Here is an 11,120-nt window from a genome sequence, read left to right as displayed (position 1 = left end):
GGATCCAAGGTATTGAGAAAGAGACCAAGACGAGGCTTCAGGCCTGGGGGTAAGGCAAAGATGCATTCATTCAGTCATTCGTTAGATGCACTAAGCCAGGACAAACACAGTTAGAGATTACACAGCGATTTCAAGTCTGGGGACATGCACGAAGAATAAGCACTTACTAGATCGAAAGCAGTTTCCACGGAGAGCACTATGAAGGGCAACGAAGGTAAAGAGCAATTTTAAAAAAGGAAACCCCGTGAACTCAGAAATTGCTAATAACACAATTTTAAATAACTAATGGGTCTAAGAGACTAATAATAGAAGTTGAAGGTAATTAGACTAGAAGAAGAATGAAAACACTACATTTAAAGCACTGTATGATGCGTGTAAGGCAGTTCTTACAGAAAGGCTTATCCTTAAGTGCTTATGTTAGGAAAAAAGAAGTCTGAAAATTGGCTGAACAAAGTATCTGAGTTAATCTGAGTTAACTCTTGGATCCTGAAGGTCTCGGGCCACTCGCCCCATCTTTTCTCTCCCTTCACTTTTCTTTTTTTTTCTCACAATCTGTAAACATGTAATCCTGCCTTAAGTACAAAGCCTCTACAAATGCAAAAAAATCAAAGATTACAAGTCATTTTATTTCCGCATACAGTAAGAGCTGAAATGTAAAGAGATCAACTTTAGAAAAACTACACTGAAAAACATGCCACTTTAATAATAATAATAAGACAAAACTGCAAATTAAATCAATAGAAATTAGGTTGATCCATTTATTTTTTAAATACAAGTATAATTTTGGAAGGACTATTTGACAAATTCAGCATTAACTGCCAACTCTATAGACATGTTTAACAACTATGACAACAAAACAAGGCATTTACTCTTGGCCCTTTTAGTACAGGCGAAGTGTCCTATTGCATCACAAGTATTAGTGATGAAGTAACAGATCCAAGGGCATAATATTAAAGAGGTTTTTTTCCAACTGCGATTTGGTTGAAAAATAACATAATATGAATGTATATTAATAACTATCAAGACCACTGGTGATCTGCAGAATACCTAGAGGCCTACCTACTTAGAAGGCTGAAACTAGTAAAACAGTATTAAAATCCGTGTTTTTATTCTTAGATGAACAATGAGAGTGAGATTTCTGATTCCAATTTTATAGTGTGGTGGGGAATTGAGAGGAGATATTGGGGAAGACTGGCAGTGTGTGCTGAGTTAGTGTTGGGAATGTGGCTCAAATTAGTTAATACTCAGATTAGGATATTGTTTTAGAACATTTTAAATGGGTTCTAAATTGTGGCATGTTGAAAAGGATATTAAGGAACAATGATTCATTAGCCCTAAACACAATTTAATGAGTGCCATCAATGGGCTTAAGAAATAAGCAGGGATGGGGGATGGAGAGGCAACATAAGGTGAAAGAGAAAATGGAAAGTGGAAAATATGCTTGAACATTGGAGAATGTGAAAAGTCCACCAAAGAAACTGCTTTCGTTATCACTCAGAAGTGCTCTTCCCATTGGCTACCTGCTCCCGATCACCCAAACACCAGTTTTAGAGCACAGGAGCAGAAACCCCCTTTATCTGCAATTTCACTTTCCGTAGTTCGTTACCCGAGGCAACCTTGGTCCAAACATATTATGTGGAAAATTCCAGAAATAAAAAATTCCAGAAATAAAAATTCCAAAATAAACAATTTAAAATTGTGTTTTAAATCACAAGCCGGCTGGGCATGGTGGCTCATGCCTGTAATCTCAGCACCTTGGGAGGCAGAGGAGGGTGGATCACCTGAGGTCACAAGCTCAAGACCAGCCTGGCCAACATGGTGAAACCCTGTCTCTACTAAAAATACAAAAATTAGTTGGGTGTGGTGGTGGGCGCCTGCATTCCCAGCTGCCTCGGAGACCAAGGCAGGAGAATTGCTTGAACCCAGAGGGCGGAGGCTGCAGTGAGCCAAGGTCTCACCACTGTACTCCAGCCTGGGTGATAGAGCGAGACTACATCTCAAAAACTAATAATAATAATAACATAAAATAAATCACAAGCCATGGAGTGATAAAATCTCATGATCCTCCTGCTCTGTCCTGCCCAGGGTGTGCATCATCCTTTTGTCTTGCTTGTCCACACAGGTTGTGTACAACCTGCCCCTTAGTCGCTTAGTAGCCTCCTTGGTTGTCAGATTGAAAAAACATAGTCTAGAAAGGGTTTAGTACTATCTGAGGTTTCAGGCATCCACTAGGGGTCTTGGAATGCATCTCTTGCAGATAAGGGGAGACTACTGTATTATATTTCAGCTTCCATAAAACTTTACTAATTTGGATTAAGAACACAAGCCTGATTTTGTAAAAAGTATCCATAAATATTCAGAGGTATAGTTTTGTTTCATCAAGTAAAAAGAGCAACTAATTCCAACTGTTGAAGTAGTAACAAGTAAAGGCTTCACCAGGCTTGCCTTGATGAAGAGTTAAGACATATTTTTAGGTCAACAGCACAAGATTATTAAATAACTTGTATGCTACAAACATGCTGCTTCCACTCGTCAAAACAACCCAACAATCCTTACTATTCCAACTTGCTGAGAACCATGTCAGATACTGCCTTCAAGAATGAAATGTTTCTCAAAACTGTTCTATCAAATGTAGTAGCTATTGGACGTAAAACAGGTAATTTATGTCAGACTTTAGTTAGTTTTCATGAAGTATTTATCTCCAACTTCAGTTTATCCCAACATTAATTTATGATAGGACAGTTATTAAAATTAGCCATTTCTCAGACTATAGCTTTGAAATCATAAGAAATGGACAATTAAGCTCACTAGTCGAAATCTTGATTCAAGTGATAATCCAATAGCTTACAAATGTCTCCAATAAACTGAGCTTTGAGGCAGGACAGAAAACAGAAAAATGTAAAACCTCTCTATCCCAATCACCAGTGATGAAGGCTAAGCAATTATACCTGCAAATCCTTAACGACAGGTCTCTCCTACTGAAAAATCCTGAGATTTAAGCACTGTGACTTACAGAAGGCAGGTTGGCTTAATGAGGAAATTCACTTTTAGTAAAAAGACAATCAGCAGTATTTTATTTTAGGCACTTAGCATTTCACAGATCCTCAACACGTTTTGAGGTAGGTCAAATATTAATAGTGTATTTTACAAACAAAACTCACGCAGATGTTTTGTTACTTGACCCAAACCACAGGATCAATTCTGTCACAATCAGGAATAACGTGGCCTCTCTGATCTTCCAGATTAATCTGTTATGTGTGAAGTTAAGGGTAATCACTTGCAAATATTCATGAAAAAAAAAAAAAAAAAAACAAGACTAGATGTAGAAATTCTACTTTGGGATATTTTAAACTTCTTTTTTTTTTTTTTTTTTTTTGAGACGGAGTCTCGCTCTGTCACCGGGGCTGGAATGCAGTTGCTGGTTCTCAGCTCACTGCAAGCTCCACCTCCCAGGTTTACGCCATTCTCCTGCTTCAGCCTCCGAGTAGCTGGGACTACAGGCGCCCACCACCTCGCCCGGCTAGTTTTTTGTATTTTTTTTAGTAGAGACGGGGTTTCACCGTGTTAGCCAGGATAGTCTCGATCTCCTGACCTCGTGATCCGCCCGTCTCGGCCTCCCAAAGTGCTGGGATTACAGGCTTGAGCCACCGCGCCCGGCCTAAACTTCTTAAATTGATCCTATAATGATATATACTTGCTCTCATTACAAATCTATATATAACTGATCTTTACAATTACAAACGAGCACAGGAGTGACTATGTTGCTTTTATGCATTTTAGGGTGAGTAGAGCAGGAAGATAATCAGCCAGCTTTCCCCAGAGCACTAGGCAGCCTTTAACTGAAGGTGCTGTGTTCGAGGCACCATTGACGACGATTTGGGATCACAGGAGAGCAGGTACACTAATGGGAACAGGATTCAGAAAAGATGCCAAAAAGCGGAGGCTCTCTGCAAGTCAAAGGTGAAGAGAAAAATAGTAACATCTCAAGCTACTGATCCTGAGTATCATGGCACGGCACTACAACTGCTTGTGAGAGGACCTCCTACAAGAGTGGTACACTTGTCCCAATAAAGTCTGTTAAAGTTCTTACTAACTAGATAAGCCATGAGTAAAACTAAATTGGTATTTCATTAAAGTGGACATCTATAGAAGCAAATAGCTAAACATTTTTAATATGAGTAAGTTTTACCCGTCATATAAATTCCTCTCATTGTCACAAGCCCAATTCTATTAGCTTGTCATAATTCCTAAAATAATTTACCAAAATTCAGCTCATCTTGATGTAGGTTCTTGAGCCAGTATTCTGTACTGTTTCATCATAAAGTTCCTTTTATTTAAACAATTGTAGAATATTAGTAATAATAAAGGATTAAGAATAGTTAACTTGAGCCTAGGAGTAAGGTTGCAGTGAGCTATGATTGCACTTCTGCACTAGAGCTCAGGTGACAGAGCAAGACCCTAATCTCAAAAAAAAAAAAAAAAAAAAAAAGAGAGAGAGAGAGAGATTAACAACTGAGAAATTAGAAGGAAAACAACATTACTGTGTTATATAAAAGAGTAAGGATATGTTTCTCTATAGAACAAACAACCCAATACCATTTGACTCGAAGAACAAAGGGGAAGAAAAGCAGGTGGCAGGGGGCATGGAATGCAGAGTACTGAAGACTTTAACTCTAGTGTCTCCAAAGTTGAGTGTGGAAGTAAAAAGTTTCTACATTTAAAAAGTTTGTATAAGGCCGGGCGCGGTGGCTCAAGCCTGTAATCCCAGCACTTTGGGAGGCTGAGACGGGCGGATCACGAGGTCAGGAGATCGAGACCCTCCTGGCTAACACGGTGAAACCCCGTCTCTACTAAAAATACAAAAAATTAGCCGGGCGAGGTGGCGGGCGCCTGTGGTCCCAGCCACTCGGGAGGCTGAGGCAGGAGAATGACGTGAACCCAGGAGGCGGAGGTTGCGGTGAGCTGAGATCCGGCCACTGCACTCCAGCCTGGGCGACAGAGCAAGACTCCGTCTCAAAAAAAAAAAAAAAAAAAAAAAAAAAAAAAAAAAGTTTGTATAAATTATATGAATTGTAACTTTCATAAATATCAAAATGAAAGGTTCTGCATAGGACAAAAGCTATTCCGAAGCAACACATCCTATTTGCACAAGGCCACTGAATGTCGTGGATATTAGTAACAAATGAAAAGCTTAAGTCTATGACAGATTGAACTAAGATTTCAGTTTGGTATTCTATAAGCCCGAGATTGTAAACTACTCTTATGATACAAAAGCTATAATGACTTACAGAGTTTTGTGTAGGAACTCTTGTGCTTCTGGTTGGCACATTATCTGCTTTTTAAATACGTGAAATAAATACAGACATTTGTGAGAGGTTGTGCAAAACTATTATATTTACAAAAATGGCACAAAAGTGAATTCAACAGTCAATGCACATGCATACTTCATTCACATCGTCAACAACAAAAGGGTATTCTGACTCTACAGAACTGAGTAAGAATATTAGCTTCAACGGCAGCTGCTAAGCACTAGAGACACATAAGTTACACCAGAATGGGCAAATATTGCCCAAGTAAAATTCTACTGTTAAAGCTGAAACAGGTTTAAGGCCATTCAAGTTCAAGCAGAGACACAAATCTTATGGAGACCCATCTAGTTGCGTTTGAAATATGTGACCTTTCTTCTAACTTGTAGTCCTAAACTTCTGTTTAAGGTAAATACAGAAGAAATCAATACAGTAGAGATTATATTAAATAAGAGTAACATACAAAGCTGTAATTAAGATGAAGTAATGAAAGCCAAAACATTAAAATTTTAAAACTGCTTGTTACTTGTTAGAACCAGTACTACACTTGGAGTTAGGTAATACAAACAATTATTTCCAAGTAGTTTACTAATGTTGCTCTAACACATCCTCTTCTCCAGTGCACTGTTAAACGAATCAAAAACTCTACACAAGTATATTCCACAATAGCAGCACACACTACTGCCACCTGCAAAACTGTCAGTCTCAAATGACTGAATGAATGAAAGAAAATAAAAAGTAGGTAAGTAACATATTAAGGAGAAATCATGGGAATTAGCAGATTCATGCAGTTCAGCTGTTTTAATCAGCTGGCCAGCTTGCTAGCACCAGGGGATGGTTTCCGTTGAGGAAGGTCCTGTGGGGTAGGAATGTGGTCACCAGTGACCTCCGTCTTCTCCGGAGCTGCAGTAGGAAGTTGCTTGCTTTTCATTTTTGCTTTAGCCATGTGTAATTCCCGGAATCAAAATATTTTTGCCCTTTCTGCAATCGTTTCCTTAAGGAATCTGAACCTCCAGGCTTTTGTCCCAGATGAAGATATCTTGCTTTTAATTTTGCTTCTTCAGCTTTCTCTGGACTAGTCACTTTATCTTCCATTTCCTTCTGCTCCTCCGCGGAGGCTGCCTCCAGTTCTTCCGCAGACATAGTGCTCCCTCTGCAGAGGTGAGAGGTGGGGAAAAGATGCGATTAGCAGGTGTCCTGTTGCCACCCGGCCGCTGCCACCGCCGCCTTAGGCCCACCCGCCACCAGGCCCAGCTCTCCCAGCCTCTCCCTTCACTTTTCAAGCAATTTGCATGAGGAGGAAACCTACCCTGAAGGGAACTGTGAGACTGTGGCCGGGGCTACTCCCCTGTGGGCTCTCAAAAGCCTCAGGGCTTGGAATCCACCTCCAACCACTCGCAACTGATATATTACTCTCCAACCCTTGCTCCCTCTTCCCTTCTCTGTCTCTCTCTTCCTCGCGCAGCTCCAGTCTGGGAGGCCCTTTGCTGTTTGCAACTGGAACATGCAATGCTGAACACTAATTCAGCTGAGGGGTAAAACCTGCCTTCCCCTGGCTTTCTCCCGGTACCAGAGAAAGTCCAGCCTGCTGTCCCGGTCCTCGGGGGACCCATGGGACTAAGCTGGAGGAAGCCTTGGGGACGCCCAGTTCCTTCTCAGAAAGAGGACTCGGGGTCTCTGTCTTTTGTCTGGGAACGCTTAGAACTAAACAGACACCCCTGGCTTCCTCTTACCAGTCCACGTGGGTGCCAAACAACCCCACATTCCTGCGTGCTCCCCACTGAACTGTGTCTTCACAACCTCATCAAACTTGGCTTACTGGGGAGCCTAAAGCTAAAGCGTTTAATTTTATGTTGCATCCTGGTCCCAATACAAACTGGATAATAACAGCCAGTGGCCCAAACAGCACCTTTACTTTTCAAATTCTCAGGAACCTTGACGATTTTATCACCAGAAACGGCAAATGGCAAAAGGTTCCCTATATTCAGATTTTCTTCTACCTTAAGCGCCGCCCCCCCTCCTTCTCCACCAGTTCAAAAACTACTCCAACCAGTCAGACCTCCTCTGCCATTCTCCCTCTCTGGGAAGTGGCTGGGCTTGAAGGAATCACTCATGTTCACATCCCCTTCTCCGGGTCTGATTTGCTGCAAATCAAACAGTGTCTGGAATGTTTCCCAAAAATCCCTCCCACTATCACAGGGAATTCCTGCACCTAACCCAATCCTCTAATTTAACTTGGTATAACATTTATATAATTCTAACCTCCGCCCTCACCCCCAGCAAAAAAGAACTCTCAGCTTAATTAAAATTAAATATCCAAGCTATAAGAATACTCAAAAGGCCTTTATGTTTTTCTCTTCATAAATCTTGTTTTCCTAGAAAACGTTTTTTCTCAGTCAACTAAATAACTTTTCTCCACTCTGTCTTACCACTCTTGGTGCATATATAAAAGACCCTAAAATAACTTCTCGTGGCCTGGGACTCCTTGGGAAAACAGAAAAGGCACCACAAATCCCATTTTGGGAAAAATCTGTTTTCTTCATAGAACCCCTGGAAGTAGAGGTGAATAAGGACCTCTCGAAATCTGTCTTTGTCTTTTGGCTACGCTTGTTTATTAGGCCCTGGAAACGGTATTCCTAGCTCTGTTCTTTTTTTTTTTTTTTTTTTTTTTTTTTTTGACAGACGGAGTCTCGCTCTGTCCCCCAGGCTGGAGTGCAGTGGTGCAATCTCGGCTCACTGCAAGCTCCGCCTCCCGGGTTCACGCCATTCTCCTGCCTCAGCCTCCAGAGCAGCTGGGACCACAGGTGTCCGCCACCTCGCCCGGCTAATTTTTTTGTATTTTTTTAGTAGATACGGGATTTCACTGTGTTAGCCAGGATGGTCTCGATCTCCTGACCTCCTGATCTGCTCGCCTCGGCCTCCCAAAGTGCTGGGATTACAAGCGTGAGCCACCTTATGCCAACAGCTATATTGTTGTAATTTAAGAATACTATAACTAGTTTTTAAATTCTGGAGGACCTAGGCAGAGAGAAACACGCTTTAAATCCTATTTACAGTAATATACTTTACTTAGCTATGAAAGTCTGTAACTAGCTTAAGACAAGTTTTCTTGACTCTGAAAAAATAAAATAAGGATTAGCAGTGTTTTAAGCAAAAGGTAAAAACTTGTTTTGGTTTTCTATTAGTTTGGTCCATTTTATTAACTTTTGCTCGATATTTATAAACATTTTAGCTGTCCATGCATTTTGTGCATTTGTTGTTGTTATGATAAACTCACATGTGAGAGCACTGGTTAAAGTCCTGCAGCTTGATTATAAACCACCTTTTGAAAAGAATTAAAGCAAAACAACAATTGTCTGTAAATGACAAAATGTCCAGTTTGGATACAGTTAGAAACACAATTAACAAAGACATTTGGTCATTTTTGTGGCTTACAATAACCCAACATAACAACCTTAATCGTGATGAATAGCGCATATTCAGACACTAACCTTAGACATTTCATACAGTTTTGGAACATATGTTAATATTATTCCCTAAAAATATAACCTATTAGGCGTTGTTTTGGCAATTTTATGTACCTAACATGTTAAATAATCCTGTTTACCATTTGTCCAGATGCTTTAGGAGCCCTTTGCAGGACCTAAAAGTTAGGGGTTAGGAAAGACAATTTTGAGACTAAAGTTTGATTTTAGGAAGCCTGTTAAATATGTTTAAAATTTAAACCATGGCCAGGCGCGGTGGCTCAAGCCTGTAATCCCAGCACTTTGGGAGGCCGAGACGGGCGGATCATGAGGTCAGGAGATCGAGACCATCCTGGCTAACACGGTGAAACCCCGTCTCTACTAAAAATACAAAAAGAAAAAACTAGCCGGGCGAGGTGTCGGGCGCCTGTAGTCCCAGCTACTCGGGAGGCTGAGGCAGGAGAATGGCCTAAACCCGGGAGGCGGAGCTTGCAGTGAGCTGAGATCCGGCCACTGCACTCCAGCCTGGGCGACAGAGCTAGACTCTGTCTCAAAAAAAACTTTGTTTCATAGAATGAATTTGAGATAAGACTTTTTGAAGCCAAACCCAGCCATGGATTTGTACTATTAAACACCTTTGAGTCAGCAGAATTCCTTTCCTCTTGAGGTTTTAAGATAACTTGGGGTTCCTGGCCTGTGAGAAAATGATATTCTTTACTTACCACAGGTCAGAAACCCTGTACAAGGGCTGTGTACACAGAATATGAGGCCAGCTTCCAAGGGCTATCTTGGCTTCATAAGTCAAGTTTGATTCCTTAAAGTAGACCACACCATTCCAGTCAAAGTCTTGGCAAAATAACCAGTTTCTCCAATTGTGTTTTGTTACAAAAGAAAACAACTTCTTTTTTTGGGGGTGGGGGGGACAGAGTTTTGCTCTTGTTGCTCAGGCTGGAGTACAATGGCGTGATCTTGGCTCACCACAACCTCTGCCTCCCAGGTTCGAGGGATTCTCCTGCCTCAGCCTCCTAAGTAGCTGGGATTACAGACACCCATCACCACGACCAGCAAATTTTGTATTTTTACTAGAGACGAGGTTTCTCCATGTTTATCAGGCTGGTCTCAAACTCCCGACCTCAGGTGATCCATCTGCCTCCACCTCCCAAAGTGCTGGGATTACAGGCATGAGCCACCTTGCCCGGCCAGAAAACAGATTTTTTGGGTTTTTTTTGAGACAGAGTCTGGCTCAGTTGCCCAGGCTGGAGTGCAGTGGCACGATCTCGGTTCACTGCAACCTCCATTCCCCAGGTTCACGCCATTCTCCTGCCTCAGCTTCCAGAGCAGTTGGGACCACAGGCGTCCGCAACCTCGCCCGGCTAATTTTTTTGTATTTTTTTAGTAGATACGGGATTTCACTGTGTTAGCCAGGATGGTCTCGATCTCCTGACCTCGTGATCTGCTCGCCTCGGCCTCCCAAAGTGCTGGGATTACAGGCGTGAGCCACCTTATGCAAACAACTATATTGTTGTAATTTAAGAATACTACAACTAGTTTTTAAATTCTGGAGGACCTAGGCAGAGAGAAACACGCTTTAAATCCTATTTACAGTAATATACTTTACTTAGCTATGAAAGTCTGTAGGTAGCTTAAGACAAGTTTTCTTGACTCTGAAAAAATAAAGGTTAGCAGTGTTTTAAGCAAAAAAAAAATTGGATTATTTGCTTTATTGTTATTGAGTGTTATTTCCTTATGTATCTTGAGTACTAAAGTCTTATAAGATATATGGCTTGCAAATATTTTCTCCCAATTGATGGGCTACCTATTTACTTTGTTGATTGCTTCCTTTGGCATGCAGAAGCTTTGTAGTTTGATGTAATGCCACTTATTTGTTTTAGCTTTTATTGCTTCTGCTTTTGGTGAATTATTTTTTAAAAAATCATTTTCAGACTAATGTTAAGAAATTTTCCTTCTTAGAATTTAAATATTTTGAGGTATTATTTTTTAAGCGTTTAGTCCATTTTGAGTTTATTTTTGTGTATGGTGTAAGATGGGGTCAAATTTCTTTTGTGGGTGGATGTCCAGTTTTACCCACATCAGTTATTGAAGAGGCTATCAATTTCCCATTTTGTCTTCTTGGTGAACTTATTGACAATTAACTGGCCATACGTGCTTGGGTGTATTTATGAGCTCCTTATTTTGTTCCATTGGTCTATGTGTTGACTTTTATGCCAGAAGCATTCTGTTTGATTTCTATAGCTTTGCCATAAATTTTGAAGTCAGGAAGTATGATGCTCCAACCTTATTTTTCTTTCTTAATATTATTTTGATATTTAAAACTTTTTGTGGGTTTATA

General features: G+C 40.7%; 1 pseudogene; it reads right to left on the bottom strand.

Moving 5' to 3' along the window:
* Nucleotides 1–6,111: 6,111 nt before the first annotated feature.
* Nucleotides 6,112–6,449, bottom strand: LOC111527312 (annotated as a pseudogene).
* Nucleotides 6,450–11,120: the final 4,671 nt, after the last annotated feature.

This window comes from Piliocolobus tephrosceles, chromosome 4 (genome assembly GCF_002776525.5).
Source record: "Piliocolobus tephrosceles isolate RC106 chromosome 4, ASM277652v3, whole genome shotgun sequence".
NCBI lineage: Eukaryota > Metazoa > Chordata > Mammalia > Primates > Cercopithecidae > Piliocolobus > Piliocolobus tephrosceles.
The sequence above is the reverse complement of the archived record's forward strand: the minus strand, read 5'-3'. Positions and strand labels throughout refer to the sequence as shown.